General features: G+C 39.9%; 1 pseudogene; it reads right to left on the bottom strand.

Annotated features, from left to right (window-relative positions):
- Nucleotides 1-22408: 22408 nt before the first annotated feature.
- Nucleotides 22409-22521, bottom strand: LOC123323581 (annotated as a pseudogene).
- Nucleotides 22522-22790: the final 269 nt, after the last annotated feature.

Here is a 22790-nt window from a genome sequence, read left to right as displayed (position 1 = left end):
TTCTTATTTTTTTAGTAATCTCTACACCTAACGTGGGGCTCCAGCTCACAACCACAAGATCAAGAGTCATATGCTCTTCCAACTGAGCCAGCCAGGCATTCTCTTTTTTTTTAACTTTATAAAACTCTATAAAATGTATCCTATTAAGATGAGCTTGGATATTGTACTGTCTGGACCTGTGATACCAGCACTTTTAAGACCAGTAAATTTGTTAAATTCCTGGAGCTACACTGTTGCTGCCTTCTCCATGGTATACCATGTATTTGTTTCCTGTTGCCACTCTAACAAATTACCAAAACTTTAGTGGCTTAAAATAAGACAAATGTATTCTCTTACAGTTCTAGAAGTCAAAAGTCCTAAATGAATCTTAAGGGGCTAAAATAAAAGCCCCTTTGGCAATTCCTTCTGTAGGCTCCAGGGGAGAACCCATTTCCCTGCTTCTTCCAGCTTCCAGAGGCCATCTGTATTCCTATGCTGGCCCCTTCCTCCATTTTCAAAGTGCATTGCTCCAACCTCTGCTTCTGTCATTCCATCTCCTTCTTTGTCCTTCTTGCCTCTCTCTTACAAGGATCCTTCTAATTACATTGGGTCCATCCACTCTGGTATGCCCAAATCTGGCGGTCAAGAGAGGGATCTGACTGGACACTTGGGAGTACTGAAGATACAGAAAGCAAGTGAAGCCATACTGGATGACAGAACATTGCATAGGGCAATGACCCTTAATCCTCTTGGAGAATCTAATGGACCCTACAGATCTTTGCTTCAGAAAAATTAAGATTAATATACTACTTCACATGTAATTTCTGCAATTTCAGGGGTTTAAGGGCTCTATAAGCATTCATGAATGTCAGGTTAGGAACCCTTGGTGTATAGTCATCTAGGATAACTATTCAGTTGGATCCTTTCTTCACACCTCTCACCAAAACACATTCTGATGGATCAAAGATTTGATCATCACAAAAGAAAACATGAGAGAGGGGCGCCTGGGTGGCTCAGTCGTTAAGCGTCTGCCTTCGGCTCAGGTGGGATCAAGCCCCGCATCGGGCTCCCTGCTCCACGGGAAGCCTGCTTCTCCCTCTCCCACTCCCCCTGCTTGTGTTCCGTCTCTCGCTGTGTCTCTCTCTGTCAAATAAATAAATAAAAATCTTAAAAAAAAAAAAAAAAGAAAAGAAAAGAAAACATGAGAGAGTTTTAAAAATAATATCAAGGTGGGGCGCCTGAGTGGCTCAGTCGGTTAAGGGTCTGCCTTCAGCTCAGGTCATGATCCCAGGACCCTGGGATTGAGCCCCGCATTGGGCTCACTGCTCAGCGGAGAGCCTGCTTCTCCCTCTCCCTCTGCCTGCCACTCTATCTGTGCTCTCTCTCTCTCTCTCTGTCAAATAAATAAAATCTTTAAATAAATAAATAAAAATAAATATCAAGGTGATAAAGGTCTTTCTAAACATAAGACAAAAATCTCCAACCCATGAAAGAAAAGACTGATAAATTCAACCACATAGGAAGACATGTGTGTATTGTGTGGAAATTAAACCATAAGCAAAATCACAAGGCAAATGACAAAAAATAAGGAATATTTGCAACTCACATCAAAGACAAAGGGCTAATTTTCTCAGTATTAAACACATTCTTAAGTTGATAAAACCAATTCAATAGATATGAAAAGTTCACAGAAATTGATAAAAAATCATTCTAATATCTGAAAAGATGCTCAGTTTTATAATAAAGAAATGCATTTTCAAATATTAAATTGTAAAATATCAAGACGACAGAGTACAGTGTTGGTGAAGGTACAGAGAGAATATCATACAGATAACTGCTACTGGGAATGCAATACCTACAACCTCTAGCTCAGGGCTTATCAAACTGAAATGTGCACCCAGATCACTTGAGGATCTTTTGAAAATGCAGATTATGGTTCGGTGGCTTAAGGGTTAGGCCTGAGATTTTGTATTTCTAACCAGCTCCCAGGTGAGGCCAACACTGCTGTCCACAGATCACACTCTGTGTTATAAGACCTAGTGATGTGGTAAAACTTTAAAAAATTTTCAGTGCACTTATCTCTTAAACTAACAATACAATCTCGAGGAATTCATCCTACTTATTTTCCTGCATATGTAGAAAAGGTGCGTGCACACAGATATTCCTTGTGAAACTGGGTATAATAACAAAAAACAGTAAACAACATAAACGTCTGTCATCCTAAGTGTGCTAGCACAGAACTTTCTTTCCCACCCCTTCTTTGTTCCAACTTTGCATCCACCGGGCTTAAAGAAACTAAACACTGCACTTACCAGACTCTCATGCAGCTAGGATTTGTGACATGATTTAGAGTTCATCAATGAGCTGTTTGTGTATGTAAGTGAAAATCAAAATGAGACATCTTCCTGATGATGCTTTGGAGTCTGAAAAGGGAAGTCTGACAAGACATGAGAACTTGCAGAGGCTGGACCCCACTACACCCTGGGGTCTCCTCGCTAGCTCTGCGAGTGAGAGGCTCGGCTGTGGTGGCAGCCATGACAGCAGTAGGAGCAGATGCCTGACTGGGTAATCACGGCAAGTATGGTGTGACCTTTAAACCATCAGCCCAGTGCTTACCCTTGAATTTAATTCCTGACTTGCTTCCCATGAGTTTTCAAGCACCTAATTTATTTATTTATTTGAGAGAGAGAGCATATGAGAGGGGGGAGGGTCAGAGGGAGAAGCAGACTCCCTGCCGAGCAGGGAGCCCGACGCGGGACTCGATCCAATGACTCCAGGATCATGACCTGAGCCGAAGGCAGTCGCCCAACCAACTGAGCCACCCAGGCGCCCAAGCACCTAATTTTCTGTAGTAAATCCCTTTCTACTTGAAATTATCTAGAGTGTTAGACTGGTTTTCTTCTGCATGTAACTCCGACTACAACAGTATCTGGTACCAAGACGGAGACCTGGGATTAGACATCTCACCAGGTTGGTGTTTGAGGCAGTGACAACTCCATTACCATACTGGCTTATATCACCCCACTGTATAAATCACCCTACCCAGCTGAAATACTATTCAAAGGCCAAAGGAACATGGAATGCTAAATGAAGGAAAACATTTGTAAATACCAAGTACAACATCATGATCAGTTGTCAAATTGAGGAATAACTACATATATGTTTTTCCTTGCCATTTTATGTATATACCTTTAGATATTAGCCAAATTCTTTTCTACTTTCTCCTTTCTACTCTAATTTCATACCAAGACATGTAAATAGTGGTTGTTTTTATAACTTAGTCCTTGGGTTATAGGATAGAAAAGTTCCAACACACCTAATATTGAGACTATTAAAATTACCCAGGAATGGATTCTGCAACTGATGGAATTGGTTCTCTGTTTTATGGAGGAAGGGCAAATATATTTTCACTTGCATAAGGTAAAATTACATTATTTAAGTCATGACCACGTTGCTGCAATTTAGGGACAGGTGGAAGGCTGGGTATTTATGCTGAAGAGCCAAAAGGGTGGACAGTGTTGACCAATCCGCCCTTGGTATCCATTTTCACTTCCCTTTCTATTTTACTTAGGTTCTGCTATGAGTTGCTCTTAGATAAGAAAGTGAAACCAAGCTGGAAAGTAGCCAAGTAAAAGTGAGACAAGGGCCATCTCTCTGATACTGTGCAGGCTACAAACAAAGAGGCGTGACTGTATGTGGCTGCTGGCCTCCATCTTCCAAGGTATACTCTCCAGCTTCATGGGTATGAGACTTGTGGCTATGGCAACAGCAGCTTCTGGACCTCTGTACCACGGCTATGATTGTGTAACTTTGAAATCAGCATTCCAGTGGCAACAGAATGACTTTCACTCCTTCGTCCCTTTCAATTACTTCATTATCACCTAAAGTCCTTTACTGAACTTCACTTATGCCATAAATAGGGTGAATTTCTCCTTTCTGCATTAAATTCTGACTGATACAAGAGGGCTGGTTAAATTAATTATGGTATATCCATATGTTGGCATACTCTACATCCACCAAAGGAAAAAAAAAAAGATGCAGCTCTGTATGTTCATATATGGAACAAGCTACATGATATATCATTAAACAACTGTCTTAGTCTATTTGGGATGCTATAACAAAATACCATAAACTGGATAGCTTAAAAACAATATAAATTTGTTTCTCACAGTTCTGGGGGCTGGAAGTCCAAGATCAGGACACAGCAATACAATATTAACGGGATTTTAACACCCCACTTACATCAATGGATAGATCATTCAAACAGAAACGTCAATAAGAAAACATCAGCCTTAAACAACACATCAGGCTAGATGGACTTAACAGATATATACAGAACATTCCACCCAAAAGCAGCAGAATACACATTCTTGTCAAATGCACATGGAACATTCCCCAGGATGGATCACATGTTAGACCACAAAACAAGTCTCAATAAATTCAATCAGACTGAAAACATATCAAGCACCTTTTCCAACCACAACAGTATGAAACTAGAAATCAATTATAAGAAAAAAACTGGGAAAACTATAAATACATGAAAATTAAACATGTTACTGAAAAAACACTGGGTAATAGAAGAAATCAAAGGAGAAATAAAAAAATACCAAGAGACAAATTAAAAAAAATACAACATACCAAAATCTGTGCAATGCAGCAAAAGCAGATCTAAGAGGGAAGTTCACAGCCATACGGGCCTACCTCAAGAAACAAGAGAAATCTCTAACAATTTAACTTTGCACCTAAAGGAGCTATTTTTTAAAAAATGAAGCCTGGGGTGCCTGGGTGGCTCAGTCGGTTAAGCATCTGACTTTGGCTCAGGTCATGACCTCAGGGTCCTGGGATCGAGCCCCACATTGGGTTCTACGCTCAGCGGAGAGTCTGTTTCTCCCTCTCCCTCTGCCCCTCCCCCTGCTCATGTGTGTTCTTTCTCTCTCAAATAATTTTTTTTTTAAAAAATGAAGCCCAAGGTTAATACAAGGAAGGAAATAATGACGATCAGAGTGGAAATAAATAATATAGACTAAAAAGACAATAAAAAACATCAATGAAACTAAGAGCTTGTTCTTTGAAAAGATAAAAATTGACAAACCTTTAGCTAGATACAAGAAAAAAAAGAGGGCTCAAATATACAGAATCAGAAATGAAAAGTTACAACTGATACCACAGAAGTACAAAGGATCATAGGAAACTACTATGAGCAATTATACACCAACAAATTAGACAATCTAGAAGAAATGAATACATTCCTAGAAATTTACAATCTTCCAAGACTGAATGATGAAGAAATAAATCGAAGATATGAATAGGCCAATTACTAGTAAGGAAATTGAATCAGTAATCAAAAATCCCCCAACACAGAAAAGCCCAGGACCAGATGGTTTCACTGGAGAATTCTACCAAACATTTAAACAAGAATTATGGCTAATCCTTCTCAAACTCTTCCAAAAAACTGAAGAGAAGGGAAAGCTTCCAAACTCATTTTATGAGGCCAGCATTACTCCAATACCAAAACCGGACAAGGATGCCACAAAAAAAGAAAATTACAAGCCAATATCCCTGATGAACACTGACGTAAAAATCCTCAACAAAATATTAGCAAACCTAATTCAACAATACATTAAAAGGCTCATACACCATGATCAAGTGGGATTTAGTCCAGGGATGCAAGGATGGTTCAACATCCACAAATCAATCAACATGACATACCACAATAAAAGATAAAAATCATATGGTGATCTCAATAGATGCAGAAAAAGTATTTGACAAAATTCAACATCCATTTATGATAAAAACTCTCAACAAAGTGAGTACAGAGGGAACATACCGCAACATAATGAAGGCCACGTATGACAAACCCACAGCTAATATACTCAATGGTGAAATGCTGAAAGCTTTTCCTCTAAGATCAGGAACAAGACAAGGATGCTTACTATCCCTACTTTTATTCAACATAGTATTAGACGTCCTAGCCACAGCAATTAGGCAAAAAATAGAAATAAAAAGCATACAACTTGCAAAAGAAGAAGGAAAACTGTCACTATTTGCAGATGACATGATAATATATACGGAAAACCCTAAAGACTCCACCAAAAAACTGTTAGAATAAATGAATTAAGTCACAGGATACAAAGTTAATAGACAAAAACCTGTTGCATTTCTATACACTAGTAACAAACTATCAGAAAGAGAAATTAAGAAAACAATCCCATTTATATTGAGTCGAAAAGAATAAAATACCTAGAAATAAATTTAACCACAGAGGTGAAAGACCTATACACTGAAAACTATAAGACACTGATGAAAGAAATTGAAGAAAATGCAAATAAATGGAAAGATATTCTGTGCTCATGGTTTGGAAGAATATTGTTAAATTTGTTAATATTGTTAAAATGTCCATACTAGCCAAAGCAATCTACAGATTCCATCTGCAATCCTATCAAAATTCCAATGATATTTTTCACAGAGCTAGAACAAATAATTTTAAAATTTGTATGGAACCACAAAAGATCCCGAATAGCCAAAACAATCTTGAAAAAGAACAAACCTGGAGGTATCGTGCTCCATAATTTCAAAGATACTACAAAGCTACAGTAATCAAAACAGCATGATATTGGCATAAAAACCAGACACACAGATCTATGGAACAGAACAGAGAGCCCAGTAATAAATCCACATATATCTGGTCAATTAATTTACTACAAAGGTGGCAAGAATATATAATGGGGAGGGCGCCTGACTGGCTCAGTCAGTACAGCATGCAACTCTTGATCTCGGGGTTGTGAGTTCAAGCCCCACATTGGGTGTGGAGCCTACTTCCAAAAAAAAGTAGCAGTCTCTTCAATAAGTGGTGGGAGGAGGGGTGCCTGGGTGGCTCAGTCGGCTAAGCGGCTGCCTTCGGCTCAGATCACGATCCTGGGATCCTGAGACTGAGCCCCACGTCAGGCTCCCTGCTCAGCGAGGAGTCTGCTTCTCCCTCTGCTCCTTCCCTGGCTTGTGCTCACTCTCTCTCTAATAAATAAATAAAATCTTTAAAAAAATTGGTGGTGGAAAAACTGAACCACTATATTACATCATCCACAAAAATTTAACTCAAAATGGATTAAAGAGTTGATTGAATGTAAGAACCAAAACCATAAAACTCCTAGAAAAAAAAAAATAGGTGGTAAGCTCCTTGACATCAGCCTTATTAATATTTTTTTTTGGCTGTGACTCCAAAGGCAAGGAAAACAGAAGCAAAAATAAATAAATGGGACTATATATCAAACTACAAAACTGTGCAGCAAAGGAAACCACCAACAAATCAAAAAAGGCAACCTACCGAATGGGAGAAGATATTTGTAAATCATATAACAGATAAGGGGTTAATATCCAAAATATATTTTAAAAACTCATAAAACTCAATAACAACAAAAATCTGATTTAAAAAAATGGGCAGAGGATCCAAATAGGTATTTTTACAAGGAAGACCTACAGATGACCAACAGGCACATAAAATAATGCTCAACCTCATGAATCATCAGGGAAATGCAACTCAAAACCACAATGAGAGGGGCACCTGGCTGGCTCAGTCAGAAGAGCATGCTACTCTTGATCTCAGGGTTGTGAGTTCAAGCCCCACATCAGGTGTAGAGAATACTAAAAAAAATAAACTTAAAAAAAAGAAATGAGAGTGCCTGGGTGGCTCAGTCTATTAAGCATCTGCCTTCAGCTCAGGTCATGATCCCAGAGTCCAGGGATCGAGTCCCACATCAGGCTCCCCGCTCAGCGAGAGTCTGCTTCTCCTTCTGCCCCTCCCCCTGCTTGTGCGCCCTCTCCCTCCCTCCCTCCCTCCCCCCCTCACAAAAATAAAAAATCTTAAAAAAAAAAAAAGAAATGAGAGGAAAATTTTAAAACAAAACAATGAGATAATCACCGTACACCTGTCAGAATGGCTAGACTCAAAAAGACAAGAAATAAAGTGTTCGAGAGGATGTACAGAAAAAGAAACCCTAATGTGTACTATTGGTTGGAATGCAAGTTGGTGCAGCCACCACTGAAAACGGTATGGAGTGTCCTCAAAAAATAAAAAACGGGACCACCATATGATCCAGGAATTCCACTACTGCGTATCTATCTGAAGAAAGCAAAAACATTAATTCGGAAAGATACATGCACCCCTACGTTCCTGCAGCATTATTTACAATAGCCATGATATGGAAACCACCTGTGTCCATTGAATGGATACAGAAGAAGATGTGGCATATATATACAATGTAATATTAATCAGCCATAAAAAGAATGAGATCTTGCCATTTGCAACAACATGTATGGACCTTGAGGGTATTATACTAAGTGAAATAAGTCAGACAGAGAAAGACAAATAGTGCATGATTTAACTTATATATGGAACCTAAAAAACAAAACAAAATTCGGGCGCCTGGGTGGCTCAGTTGGTTAAGCGACTGCTTTCGGCTCAGGTCATGATCCTGGAGTCCCTGGATCGAGTCCCGCATCGGGCTCCCTGCTCAGCAGGGAGCCTGCTTCTCCCTCTGACCCTCCCCCCTCTCATGTGCTCTCTCTCTCTCATTCTCTCTGTCTCAAATAAATAAATAAAATCTTTAAAAAAAAAAACAAAAAAAACAAAATTCAACCTCATAAATACAGGGAACAGACTGGTGGTTGCCAGAGGGGGTGGAGGGGGGGATGGGTTAAGGGGATTAAAAAGTACAAACTTATAGTCATATAATAAATGTCATAGGGATGTAATGTATGGCATGGAGAATATAGTGAATAATATTGTATTAACTTTATGGCAGATGGTAACTAGGTTCATAGTAGTGACCACTTCATAATGTATACAATGTTGCATTGGTACATTGTACACCTAAACTATCAATTATATCTCAATAAATTTTTTAAAAGCATAACACACAATAATACTGTATATAGTACTATACAGTGTCATGTTTGTGTGCCTGTATATGCATAGAATGACTCTGTAAAGACACACAAGAAATCCATAATGGAGGCTCCCCTAAAACGAGAAATCAGGTGGCTAGGAGTAGAAAGCCAAGTAGTCTTCACTCAACACCCTTTGTACCTTTGGGATTTTGTACCAACTGAAAATATCACACACACACACACACACACACAGTTCATGGAAGAAAGAAATTTAAAAGGTGTACGGTAAAAAGAAAAGGCGGCATAGAAGAAAACCCTAAAGGAACATCAACAGTTAAAGGAAGAGAAGCAGAGACAGGAAGCTGAGGAGTGCCAGAAAGCTTGGAGAAGAAGAGGCAAGAATAGTGACACAGAAGCAAAGGGAGTAGGGTATTTAAGGAAAGCAAGAGCAAAATTGAAAAACTGAATTTTGTCACTTGGTACAGCAACAAGGTCATCAGAGGTCTTGGTGAAAGAAAATTTAATGGAATGCACACCCCATCCTCTGAAGAACACAAAGAGGTCATTGGGTTGAAAGAAGAGACACAAGTGTGCTTTTTTCCAAAGTTGTATTGCTTGTTGAAATGTTGAGTCAATTCAGATGGACTCTAAAGATTGAAATCATTTTGGAGACCCCTACATACTGCTAATGCATACATACTAATAAACTGCTGTTATTAAAAGTCTGTATATTTCTTGCTAAGTGAAATAAAGTCACTTAGGCAGAGCAGTTATTCAGTTGAGCTTTAGAACATATCTGCTAATATAACTTCCTAGGACATAGCTTGGTTATCCAGTAAGATCTGGCCTCCTATCTCCAAATTACAATCCTAGTCCTTTACTACTGTCTTTATAAAGTCTTTAAGAGGTTGATGATTGCTAGTAATTCGGAGGGTAACATGGATGGCTACTTTTAGTTCGTATACGGAAAATGAGATTCAAAGGATTAAAGTGTTCTCAAGACTAAAAAAAGGTCATTAGGAGGAAACGGTGATGTCATGGGTTTTGAGATTTATTTTACTTTGATTTCTTTCACTAAATTCATGTTAAAACACACTATCTTCATTTGTGTCCCAGAATAATTAGATATTAGTTAGCTCAGAGTAATTTATTAGCCACGTTTATTTGTCCCTTGTAACTTAAAATCTAATATAAACAATGGTTATGGGGGCACCTGGGTGGCTTAGTCAGTTAAACGTCCAACTCTTGCTCTCGGCTCAGGTCACGATCTCAGGGTTGTGAGACTGAGCCCCACATCGTGCTCCACACTCAGCATGGAACCTGCTTAAGATTCTCTCTCCCTCTCCCACACCCTCCCCTGCTGGCATGCTCTAAATAAATAAATAAATAAATAAATAAATAAATAAATAAATAAATAAATAAAATGTTGATAAAGGGGTATCTGGCTGGCTCGATCAGTGCAGCATGTGACTCCTGATCTCAGAGTTGTGGGTTCAAGTCCCATGTTGGGTACAGAGATTACTTTAAAATAAAATCTTTTTTAAAAATTAAAAAAAAAACAATGTTGCTATGCATATTCAGTGGTCAGACAGCATAAAGATTAAATTAGTTGAAAATATATATATATAATATAGATTTCATTCCATATATTTCATTCCTCAGTTATGAAAGAACTTAAAAGTCACAATACTATAAATTCTGTTGTTTTCATGACCCTTTTTGAAGGTCTATTGGTCTCAAGTCTGTAAGAGAGCAATCTGCAAAATAACCAGTTCTCATTATAAAATTGCCTAGAAAATGTTATTAAGCTAATAAAAGTGAATTAATATTTAGGTCTAGTTGAAATGACAGAGTTTAAACAGTGAGTAAAGAATGCATGACTTGTCCCAAGTGCTATTTTACAACATCAGTTTATGATAATCCTAAAAACTTTTTTAAACACTGTCGGATGAAAATTTTAAAAGATTTCCAAAAAAGGGAAGTTTGATAACACAAACCTATTTGGTCTGAGACACAGTCTTTATAGGGAATCAAGGAGCTTTCTGTTTATAAAATGAATCATTATTATTTGTATTTTTTCCTCTGGGATATAAACAAGGAAAAAATGGTAGAAAAGATTCAATAAACTATAAAGTTACCACAACTAATCATCCATCTCGGTGAGAAAACCCAAAGATGTTTATAAGATAGGTGATTTAGATCAGCCACAATCCAATGTGAGGATTTAGGAAATGCAGTGAGCTGATGTGACATCCTTGACCACATTTTTCCATTGTCAACTGTGGTCAAAAAGGCCACGCTGGGCATTGAGCAACTCCCGGAGCTCCCTCTGATGTATGTGTAGACTCCAGGCAAAGCGGGCTTTGTTCACATCTAAATCTCTGCACGTGCTTTTCCCATGTAGCTCCACAACCAACGTTTCCTTTCCTGTTCTTCCTTGTCTTTCAGCACAATATCTCCCCCAGAAAACCCTTCCCTGACCTTCACACACGAAATTGCTTGCTTCTCGATGCAACTTTAGTGCTCTGTACATGCTTTATCATTACATTTTTTTTCTTTGCTGTGTTTGTAAATTTGTCCATGAGGCAAGTCCCTGGTTTCCTGAGGCTGGGAACGAGCATTGGTGCTGTCACCTCCTCAGACCGTCTCCCCTCTAGTATCTAGGGCATACTAAATACTTTTTGGATGAATTAATGATCAACACGACCACACTGCACAATCCTCTCTTCACTACTCTTGCCTCTCAGCCACTGTGTTTGCAGGAGCTGGGACACACCTCTTAAACTGCAAAATTCACGTCACAGATTCATTGCAACATAAACTTTTCTCCTTGGTGTAAAAGTACCGCTGGATAAAAAGGGTACAGGTCTCTTGAGGACCCTCAATTTCTGAATTGTGCCCACTGTAAACTTTTATGTATTCATTTCAGTATTAGATCAGGAAGGTTTACATGTCTTGTCTTACACATTTTCCGTGAGTTTGCCTGTCTATACGTTCCTACTGAAAAGGAAAGTTCTGAAAATAGTGTTCGTGTCTACCTCTGGGGGGTTACATTTGACAGGCGGGAGGGTGAGGGAGAAGGAAAAACAGGACCAGAGGAACGCAAACAATTCTGCTTGCCAGGCACACTGTTCTAAGTACTTCATAATATGTTCTCATTTAAGCTTCGCAGCAACCCTAGGAGTTAAGAGTTAGATAAGAATCTCTTAATTGCCACATGTGGAAATTGAGATGTGAGTGCACACATGTGTGCTGGCTCTCTGCGCCTCTTACCACAGAACCCGGCAGAAGCGACCCGGGTGCTGACCGGGCTGTGTTCCTCGGCCGGCCGCAGTCTGGGGCATTTGTAAAGCATTCACTTTACAATAATTTGTAAGGTATATGTTTAAGTTCTATGCAGTGCTTGCATGAATGTAATACTTTGCAATTAAAAAAAGAAGTCTGAAAGAGAAAAGGAAGGAAGCGAGGGAAGGGGAGGGGAGATGGAGAAAGAGAGCCACGGGGAGGGGGTGGGAAAAGAAGGGTCTGACAAAGGAAGCATTATGTAACTGTTAGCTATTATTGTCTAAAGACAACTCCCTATGCTTTTGGATGCATTTTTGAATGTAGGAACAAGATATTCATCAGTAAGATATATCCAGTCAAGTGTCACAGGCACACATGCCTAAGTAGCTCCCTTTTTTTGAGGGAGTTCTACTTTTGTGGAAAACAGCACAGCATTTCACTTCTTATTCCTGTTAAAACTTTTTTATTGTAAAAGATGACAAAGTTAAAGAGAATAATATAACAGATATCTGCATACTTACTACACAGCTTTATCAATTCTTTACCTTGTATCCTGTTTGTCTCAGTTATTTTTAAGTAAAAAATAATTAGTTCTACAATTATGCAAGTGGAACACCCCCTCCCCAACATGTGCCTCTTCCCTCCTCGTTTGTCCTCCTTCTTGTGGGCAATCATCATCATGATTATTGTTTATTGTTTCTGTGCATTTTTTTTAAGATTTTATTTATTTGAGAGAGAGAGAATGAGAGAGAGCACATGAGAGGGGGGAGGGTCAGAGGGAGAAGCAGACTCCCTGCCGAGCAGGGAGCCCGATGCGGGACTCGATCCCGGGACTCCAAGATCATGACCTGAGCCGAAGGCAGTCGCTTAACCAACTGAGCCACCCAGGCGCCCGTTTCTGTGCATTTTTTTTTTTTTAAAGATTTTATTTATTTATTTGACAGAGACAGAGATAGCGAGATCAGGAACAGAAGCAGCTGGAGTGGGAGAGGGAGAAGCAGGCTTCCCCCCGAGGAGGAAGCCCGATGTGGGACTCGATCCCAGGACCCTGGAATCATGACCTGAGCCGAAGGCAGACGCTTAACGACTGAGCCACCCAGGCACCCCCGTTTCTGTGCATTTTTATACAAATAGCATAGATCATTAGACACTACTGTTTTGCATTTTTTTTTAAGATTTTAGATTTTATTTATTTGAGAAAGAGAGAGCACAAGCAGGGGGAGGGCCAGAGGGAGAGAGAGAAACAGACTCCCCACTAAGCAGGGAGCCCGATGTGGGGCTCCATCCCAGAACCCTGGGATCCTGACCTGAGCCGAAGGCAGACGTTTCACTGACTGAGCCACCCAGGCGCCCGTTTTGCATGTTTTTAAAATTATGTTTTATAGCTTTAATACAATGGTTCTGTTATTTTATTTGCTGTATAGTGTTCTATTGTATGAACATGACACATATTTTATCCATTCTCCATCTGTCATGTATTTAGATCACTTTCATAATGTTTTGCAATAACCAATACTACAAAGAACATTCTCATACTTGTCTCCTGTTACATAAGGTTAAGAATTTTTCTAGGTATCTTCCTAAAATGGAATTGGTGAATCAAAGGGTAGTGCATCTTCAAGTTTACCATCTATGGCCAAATTGTTCTCCAAACTGGGTTTGCCCATTTGCACTTCCACTAACAGCATATAAGAATTCTCCCCAATTAATATTTTTTTTAATTTTATTTTATTATGTTAGTCACCATACATCATTAGTTTTTGATGTAGTGATCCATGATTCACTGTTTGCGTGTAACACCCAGTGCTCCATGCAGTACGTGCCCTCCTTAATACCCATCACCGGGCTAACCCATCCCCCCACCCCCCTCCCCTCTAATCTTTACCAGAACTTTGCACTATCTAGCTTTTACACATTTACCAATTTGAGAACATGAAATTGGTATTGTTGTTTGAATATCTATTACCCTAAACACTAAAGAGATTATACATGTTTTCAAATGTTTCTGTCATTATAATTTTCTCCCATGTTGACTGCCTATTTATTGTTTGCTATTTTTCTTTTAGGTCATTCATCTTCTACTTACTAATTCCTAAGCATTCTGTTAAAATTCTTCTCTGACATCTTTTTCCTCTCTGGTAAGCAAATTCCTTAGGTAATTCTTTTAAAGATTTTATTTATTTATTTGAGAGAGAGGGAGGGAGGGAGCACAAGCAGGGGGGAGGGGCAGAGGGAGAAGCAGACTCCCTGCTGAGCAGGGAGCCCAAGGAGGGGCTCAATCCCAGGACCCTGAGATCATGACCTGAGCTGAAGGCAGGCGCTTAACTGACTGAGCCACCAGGTACCCCAGGTAAATTTTTTAATTGACATATACACACAGAAAAGTACACAAATCATAAGTACACAGGTCAGTACATTTTCACAAAGGTAACCAATGGCCACATCACATAGTAGGACATTAACAGCACCCAGAATATCCTCTTTTGTTCCTTCTCACAAGGGTACACACTATCTCAATTCCTAATACTATGCATTATTTTTGCTTGGTTTTGAACTTTATGTAAATAGAATTACCCAGTATTTACTGCCTAGTGTATGGCTTCTTCCATTCAGTAATATTGAAAGACTCATCTATGTTTGTTCTCTGATATATTGTGTTCTATTGTATTAATATGTTACAATTCATGTATCCAGTCTACAGTTGATGGCTATTGGGATAGCTGACAGTCTAGGAGCTATTGCCAAGAGTGCTACCATGAGCATTCTTGTACATGTCTTTTGGTAAACTTACCTATGCATTTCTACAGGGCACATAGCTAGAATACAGCAGCTGGGTCATAGGGTATTTTATGTTCAACTTTAGTAGAGCCTCCCAATTTTCAAAAAGAGTTCCTTCAATGTATACTCCCATCTGCAGGGTATGAGAGTTCCAGTTGTTCCACAGCCTCGCCAAAACTCGGTATTATTGGTCTTTTCTATTTAAGGCATTCTGGTGAGCATAAAATGGTATCTTCGCAATGTGCATCTCCCTGCTGAAGTCCATCACTTTTCAAATATCCTCTCCCACACTGTGACTTGCTTTTTCACTATTTTTACGCTGCTCTTTGATGAACACAAGTTAATTTCAATGTAGTACACTTTTTCTTTTTTTTTTTTTTTTAATATTTATTTATTTGACACAGAGAGAGCACAAGTAGGGGGAGCGGCAGACAGAGGGAGAAGCAGACTCCCCGCTGAGCAGGGAGCCCAATGCGGGACTTGATCCCAGGACCCAGGGATCATGACCTGAGCCGAAGGCAGACACTTAACCAACTGAGCCACCCAGGTGCCCCACTTTTTCTTTTTAATTAGCGCTTTTACAGCAATGTCCACAACAGCCAACTATGGAAAGAGCCAAGATGTCCATCAACAGATGAATGGATAAAGAAGATGTGGTATATACATACAATGGAATATTATGCAGCCATCAAAAAAAAAACAAAAAACAGAAAATGAAATTGGGGTGCCTGGGTGGCTCAGATGGCTAAGCGTCTGCCTTCGGCTCAGGTCATGATCCCAGCATCCTGGGATCGAGTCCCACGTCGGGCTCCCTGCTCCTTGGGAGCCTGGTTCTCCCTCTGCCTCTCTCTGTCTCTCAGGAATAAATAAAATCTTAAAAAAAAAAAAACGAAATCTTGCCATTTGCAACGAAGTGGATGGAACCAGAGGGTATTATGCTAAGCGAAATAAGTCAATCAGAGAAAGACAAGTATCATATGATCTCACGGATATGAAGAATTTTTTTTTAAAGATTTATTTATGTGAGAGACAGAATGAGAGAGAGAGAGAGAGCATGAGAGGGGGGAGGGTCAGAGGGAGAAGCAGACTCCCTGCCGAGCAGGGAGCCCGATGTGGGACTCGATCCCGGGACTCCAGGATCATGACCTGAGCTGAAGGCAGTCGCCCAACCAACTGAGCTACCCAGGCACCCGATATGAGGAATTCTTAATCTCAGGAAACAAACTGAGGGTTGCTGGAGTGGTGGGGGGTGGGAGGGATGGGGTGGCTGGGTGATGGACATTGGGGAGGGTATGTGCTATGGTGAGCACTGTGAATTGTGTAAGACTTATGAATCACAGACCGGTACCTCTGAAACAAATAATACATTATATGTTAAAAAAAAAAAGAAGAAGAAGAAGAAGAAGAAGATGATAGTAGGAAGGGAAAAATGAAGGGGAAAATCGGAGGGGGAGACGAACCATGAGAGACTATGGACTCTGAGAAACAAACTGAGGGTTTTAGAGGGGAGGGGGGTGGGGGGATGGGTTAGCCTGGTGATGGGTATTAAAGAAGGCACATATTGAATGGAGCACTGGGTGTTATACGCAAACAATGAATCATGGAACACTACATCAAAAACTAATGATGTGGGGCGCCTGGGTGGCTCAGTTGTTAAGCGTCTGCCTTCGGCTCAGGTCATGATCTCAAGGTCCTGGGATCAAGCCCCACATGGGGCTCCCTGCTCCGCAGGAACCTGCTTCTCCCTCTCCCATTCCCCCTGCTTGTGTTCCCTCTCTAGCTGTGTCTCTCTCTGTCAAATAAATAAATAAAATCTTAAAAAAAAAAAAAAAACTAATGATGTAATGTATGATGACTAACAACAATAAAAATTAAAAAATATATATATAATTAGTGCTTTTAGGTAGCAATATTTTGCTACCTCCAAAATCATGAAGACATTCTCCAATGCTTTCTCCTAAATGTTTTATTGTTTTTACCTTTCACATATACAGCTACAATCCATCTGAGATTGATTTTTGTATATGGTTGAGTTAGGGGGTCAAGATATCTTTTTCATACAGACATGAAGTTGACTCAGCATCACTTATTAAAAAGACCCTCCTTGCCTAACCACAATGAAGCAACCCCTTTCTCATAATTCAAGTGACATGTGTGTGTCTATTTCTGGACTCTCTATTCTGTTCAATTTGTCTACCTTTCTATTCTTATGTTAATACCACAGCATCTTAAATACTGCAGCTTTATAATAAGTCTTGATATCTTATAAGTCCTCTAGGTTTGTTCTTGCTCTTCAAAGTATTCCTGACAATTGATGACTCTTTTTATTTCCATACAAAATTTAGAATCTGCTTGTCAATTTTTTTAAAACTCCCAGGATTACACTGTATTAATGAATCTGTAGATCAGTTTGAGGAGAACTGGTATCATTACAACACTGAATCTCCCGATCCATAAACATGAGCTATTCCTCCACTTACTTAGGTCTTTTTAATTTCTCTCAATAATGGTGCATTTTTGCATCTTTTATTAAATTTATTCTAGGCATCTGACATTTTTGATGCTATTGTAAATGGTATTACAAATTTCATTTTCTACTTGCTTATTGCTGGCATATAGAAATACAACTATCTCTGTATGAAAAAACCTTACTAAATGAACTTATTAATTCTTATAGTTTACAGATAGAGCTTTGGGTTTTTTTTTTTCCATAGACAATGATGTCATTTGAGAATAATGATAATTTCATTTCCTGCCCTTGAATCATTTGCCCTTCACATTTATTTGCCTTCTTGCTCTGGCTAGGACCTCAGTATTAAATAGGACTGAGGTACAGTGGGCATCCTTATCTCATTCCCCAATCTCAAGGGAAAAAGCTTTCCATAATTCACTGCTGCAATGTTCCACAGTGACTTTTTTTCCAGCAATGACTTTTTATCCCTAAATCTTTAATATTCATTACATGGGTAGTTTGCTGCATTTAAGACTCTCTTTTTTTATATATATATAAAAGGTAACCTTGGGTTTTATTTTGATTGATTGATTTTGAGAGAGAGCGTGAGCAGAGGGAGGGGCAGAGGCAGAGGGAGGAAGAGAATCTTAAGCAGGCTTCAGGCCCAGCAAGGAACCCGATGTGGGGCTCGATCTCTCAACCATGAGATTATGACCTGAGCTGAAATCAAGAGTTGGATGTTTAACTGACTGAGCCACCCAGGCACCCTTGGGTTTTTTTTTTTTAAAGGTCAACACTTGATAAATTTCTGGCATATGATTTCCATTTTGGGTCTCAATGTAGCTTTCACTAAAACCTGTTAAGGGATCTGTCTCTATTTTTTTGTTGTTGTTTGGATATTATCTCTTTATTGCATTTTGTGAAATAAAATAAAAATAAAAATACATAGATTTAGATTTATAGCAAAGATATTCGGGTCACTTACATTTTTTAAAGAGGGGGGAGGGGGAGGGGCAGAGGGACAGGGAGAGAATCCGAAGCAGCCTCCCTGCTGAGTGCGGAGCCCAACACGGGGCTCGATCTCATGACCCTGAGATCATGATCTGAGCCAAAATCAAGAGTTGGACGTTTAACTGGCTGAATCACCCAGGTGCCCCTCTTACCTACATTTTTTTTTTTTTAATACCGCAGGGCTCCAGTTCTCAACCCTCAATGTGCATTGCAACCCACTGGGAGGTGAGCTTGCTTGCTTCCTTGCTTGTTATTTATTCATTTGAAAGAGAGACAGAGAGAGAGCACAAGCAGGGGGAGAGGCAGGGCAGAAGCAGAGTCCCCACTGAGCCAGGAGCCCAACATGGGGCTCGATCCCAGGACCCGGAGATTATGGCCCGAGCCAAAGGCAGACGCTTAACCATCTGAGCCACCCAGGTGCCCCACTACGTTTTTTAATTTAAATTGAGATCAAGAGGGGTGCCTGGGGCTCAGTCGTTAAGCATCTGCCTTCGGCTCAGGTCATGATCCCAGTGTCCTGGGATGGAGCCCCGCATCGGGCTCCCTGCTCGGCGGGAAGTCTGCTTCTCCCTCTCCCACTCCCCCTGCTTGTGTTCCTTCTCTTGCTGTGTCTCCCTCTGTCAAATAAATAAATAAAATCTTTAAAAAAAATAAATTGAGATCAAGATAAATTGTGAAGGCTAAAGATCCACTGATTCATTTCTTTCATTTAAGAAGCAATTTTAGAGCAACTACAATGTACCAAGAATGATGCTATGCTCCAGGAACTTTGAAGACTGAACATTCATTAATTAACTAATTATTTCTTTTTTTTTTTTTAAGATTTTATTTATTTATTTGAGAGAGAGAGAATGAGAGACAGAGAGCAGGAGAGGGAGGAAGGTCAGAGGGAGAAGCAGACTCCCCGCCGAGCAGGGAGCCCGATGCTGGACTCGATCCCAGGACTCCAGGATCATGACCTGAGCCGAAGGCAGTCGCTTAACCATCTGAGCCACCCAGGCGCCCCTAATTATTTCACTTAAGTATTTTTTTGAGAAATTATGGTACACCTGGGCCTTGCACTGGAGATACAGAGTTCTCCTCAAAGAGGTCCCAGTACACAGGGGGAGACTGAAACCCAGACACCGGTCATAGAGCATGGGAAGCTCAGTGACATACACACGCACATGATCATACACAGAGGGGCAGCTGGCATCTGCGAAGACTTGGCACAAGAAGTGATGCCTGAACTGAAGCTTAAAAGAGAAATATAAGTTAATTAAGTAAAAGGGGAACAGAAGTAGAAATATTGCATCAGGAGTAAAGGGCTAAAAGTAAACAAACTAAACAGCATCATTCATTCATTCCACAAAAACTTACTGAGGCTTTCCTATGTCACAGACATTGTATTAGGCACAAGGTACTGATAAGTAAAAATCGATATAGTCCCTGCTCTCCTGAGTAGCTCTAACATAAAGGAGAAGAGGCATTTATAAAATGACACATAAGACCTTTTGTCTAAATATCCATTAACTTATTTTTTTAAAGATTTAATTAATTAATTTATTTGACAGAGAGAGAGCACAAGCAGATAGATTGGCAGGCAGAAGGAGAGGGAGAAGTAGGCTCCCCACTGAGCAGAGAGCCCAACATGGGGCTCAATCCCAGGACTCTAGGATCATGATCCGAGCAGACACTTAACCAACCGAGCCACCAGGCACCCCTAAATATCCATTAACTTCTAAACGCTTTCTGGTAATATAGTCTGCACGTTGTTATATTACTAAGACAAAAGTTAATAATATGTATATTAAATAACTATAATTTAAGAGTTTCTAACTTTTTAGTGGGAGGTCTCAGAAATTCATTTAGTTTGGTTGTTCTTAAACAATAGCTTCTACATGAAACTATATTATAAATGGTGGCTAGGTTTACCCTCTGGCCCCCAAAGCCTACTTAATGCATAATGCACATGGTGTAAAGCATGAATAGTCCTATTTCAAATATACTGAATCACCATTATGTCAAGTGGATGGAAAAATGTAAGGCTCTTGGGATACATTGTAAAAGAAAACACAGACCTGCATCTCCTAGGAGTTACAATTTAGTGAGAGACAAATAACTGTACAAATGAACGTATAATGATAATCTGAGATGAGTGCTAAGATAAAATGAAAGGACCAGTGGACCATATAATGAGCACCTGAGCCTACCCTTGAGGTCTGGGAAGACTAATTTGGCAACTAGGCAAAGGGATGAAGGAAGTAGTATTTTCATTTTCTTTGGGCAAATACTCAGTAGTGGAATCACTGCATCATAGGGTAGTTGTATTTTTAATTTTTTGAGGACCCTCCATACTGTTTTCCACAGTGGCTGCACCAGCCTGCATTCCCACCAGCAGCGCACAAGGGTTCCTTTCCCTCCACATCCTCGCCAACACTTGTTTCTTGTGCTGTTGATTGTAGCCATTCTGACAGGTGTGAGGTGATCTCACTGTAGTTTTGATTTGCACTTTCCTGATGATGAATGATGATGAGCATCTTTTCATGTGTCTGTTGGCCACCTGGATGTCTTCTCTGGAAATTTTAATTGGATTTTTTTTCCCCCCTGATGTTGAGCTGTGTAAGTTCCTTATATATTCTGGATATTAATCCCTTATCAAGTAATGTACAGAATTGTGGGATCGTTACACTGTACACCTAAAACTAATATAACACTGTATCTTAATTATACTTCAATAAAAAAAAGTGAGGGGGATGAAAGAACATTCTGGTAGGATGTTAAAGGACCTGAGACAAGATCAGCATAGATAATGTAAAAAAAGGGAGGAGGAGAGTGCCATGAGAAATGCCACGTCCAGACTACACAATGCCTTCTTTCTAAGAGCAAAGGGAAGCCCCTGAAAGATCGAAAGCAATGGGGTATCATGGCAGATCTACATATTAAACAGCCCATCCCACTGCACCATGGAGAAAAGATTGTACAGAGTCCAGAATGGAAACAAGGAATCCAGTTAGGAGATTACCATGCTGATCCCGGAGAGAGGGGACCGTGGCTCAGACCACAGTAGCAGCAGCAGAGAGAGAGTAAAAGATAAATGAGTTGGACAGGTATTTAGGTGCTAGGACTTGGTGCAGGATTACTGAGAGGGCAGAGAGAAAGGGGGTGTCAAGGATGACTACAAATTTTAAGAGCTATTTAGGAAGAACTGATTGAATGCTGAAAGTGAGGCAGAAAAGTGAACGGGTGGTATCCAGACACATGCCTTGAACAATAGAGTGCATAATGATTTAGCCACAGAAATTCACTGAGACACAGCAGGAAGTTTAGGAAGAAATGTGATGAGTTTCATTTTGGACTCATCGCATTTGAGATACTTTGAGTACTCCATGGGTACAAGACAAGCAGGTAGTTTAGAGACAAGAGTCTGACAACGTAGTAGAGTGTGTGTGGAGTAGAGACAAAGGAGTGGGATTCATGATTTTGCAGTTTATAGTTGGCCCCATTGGTGGGGTGGAGATGGGACTCTGGGTAAGTACTACCATAAAGAATTAGGGTTGCAGGTCTCCCCATCTCTTATGTTAATTAGAACCCAACCTTCTTTCAGCCACACGCTAACCCCTAAGTAAATCATATCTTGTCTGTGTAACCTCCCCAGGTTTAATTATAACCCAGGAAGGGTTGACTTAGAATCAGATTCACTATTTTCCTCCAATGGAAACCAAGTGTTGAGTAAAGAAAAGCAGAAGAATTTAACATTTTGGCCTCTTGCAAACTTTCTGTTCCTATATGAGAACTCGTCTTTCTCCATCCTTCTAGCCTCTTACTGCAACAAACCAATATTTGTGAAACAATATGCACAAGCCAGGCTTGTGTGTACCATTCTCAGAAAACCATTTGCAAACCTGGGATATGATTTATCGTTATACCTAATATTTATTTTTTCATTATTAAACTTTAATTTCATGCCAAGAGAATGAAAAATTAAATTTGGTATAAGGCTTGTGGAGAGCCTTGTACCACTCTAATACCACCTCTGGTACAATCTTTATATTTCAAGTTAGCACGGCAGGGTACTGGGAAAAGTTTTCAATTAGCAATAACTGCACCTTGGATAAACCTCATTGGCTACAATACTGTCACTGCACAAAGCTATAATCCTTTATATTTCAAACCTTGTTAAAAGTGTGTCTAGGGGCACTACAGGAAAAAAACTGAGGGTTGCTGGAGAGGAGGTGGGGGGGATGGGGTAAGTGGGTGATGAGCATTAAAAAGGGCACTTGATATAAAAAAAAATGTGTCTGGGGCACATGGGTGGTTCAGTTGATTGGGCGACTGACTCTTGATTTAGGCTCAGGCCCTGATATCAGGGTTGTGGAAGGAACCCCGCATCAGACTCCATGCTCAGTGGGGAGTCTGCTTG

Source organism: Neomonachus schauinslandi, chromosome X (genome assembly GCF_002201575.2).
Source record: "Neomonachus schauinslandi chromosome X, ASM220157v2, whole genome shotgun sequence".
Classification (NCBI taxonomy): domain Eukaryota; kingdom Metazoa; phylum Chordata; class Mammalia; order Carnivora; family Phocidae; genus Neomonachus; species Neomonachus schauinslandi.
This window is presented reverse-complemented; position numbering and strand designations above follow the sequence as displayed.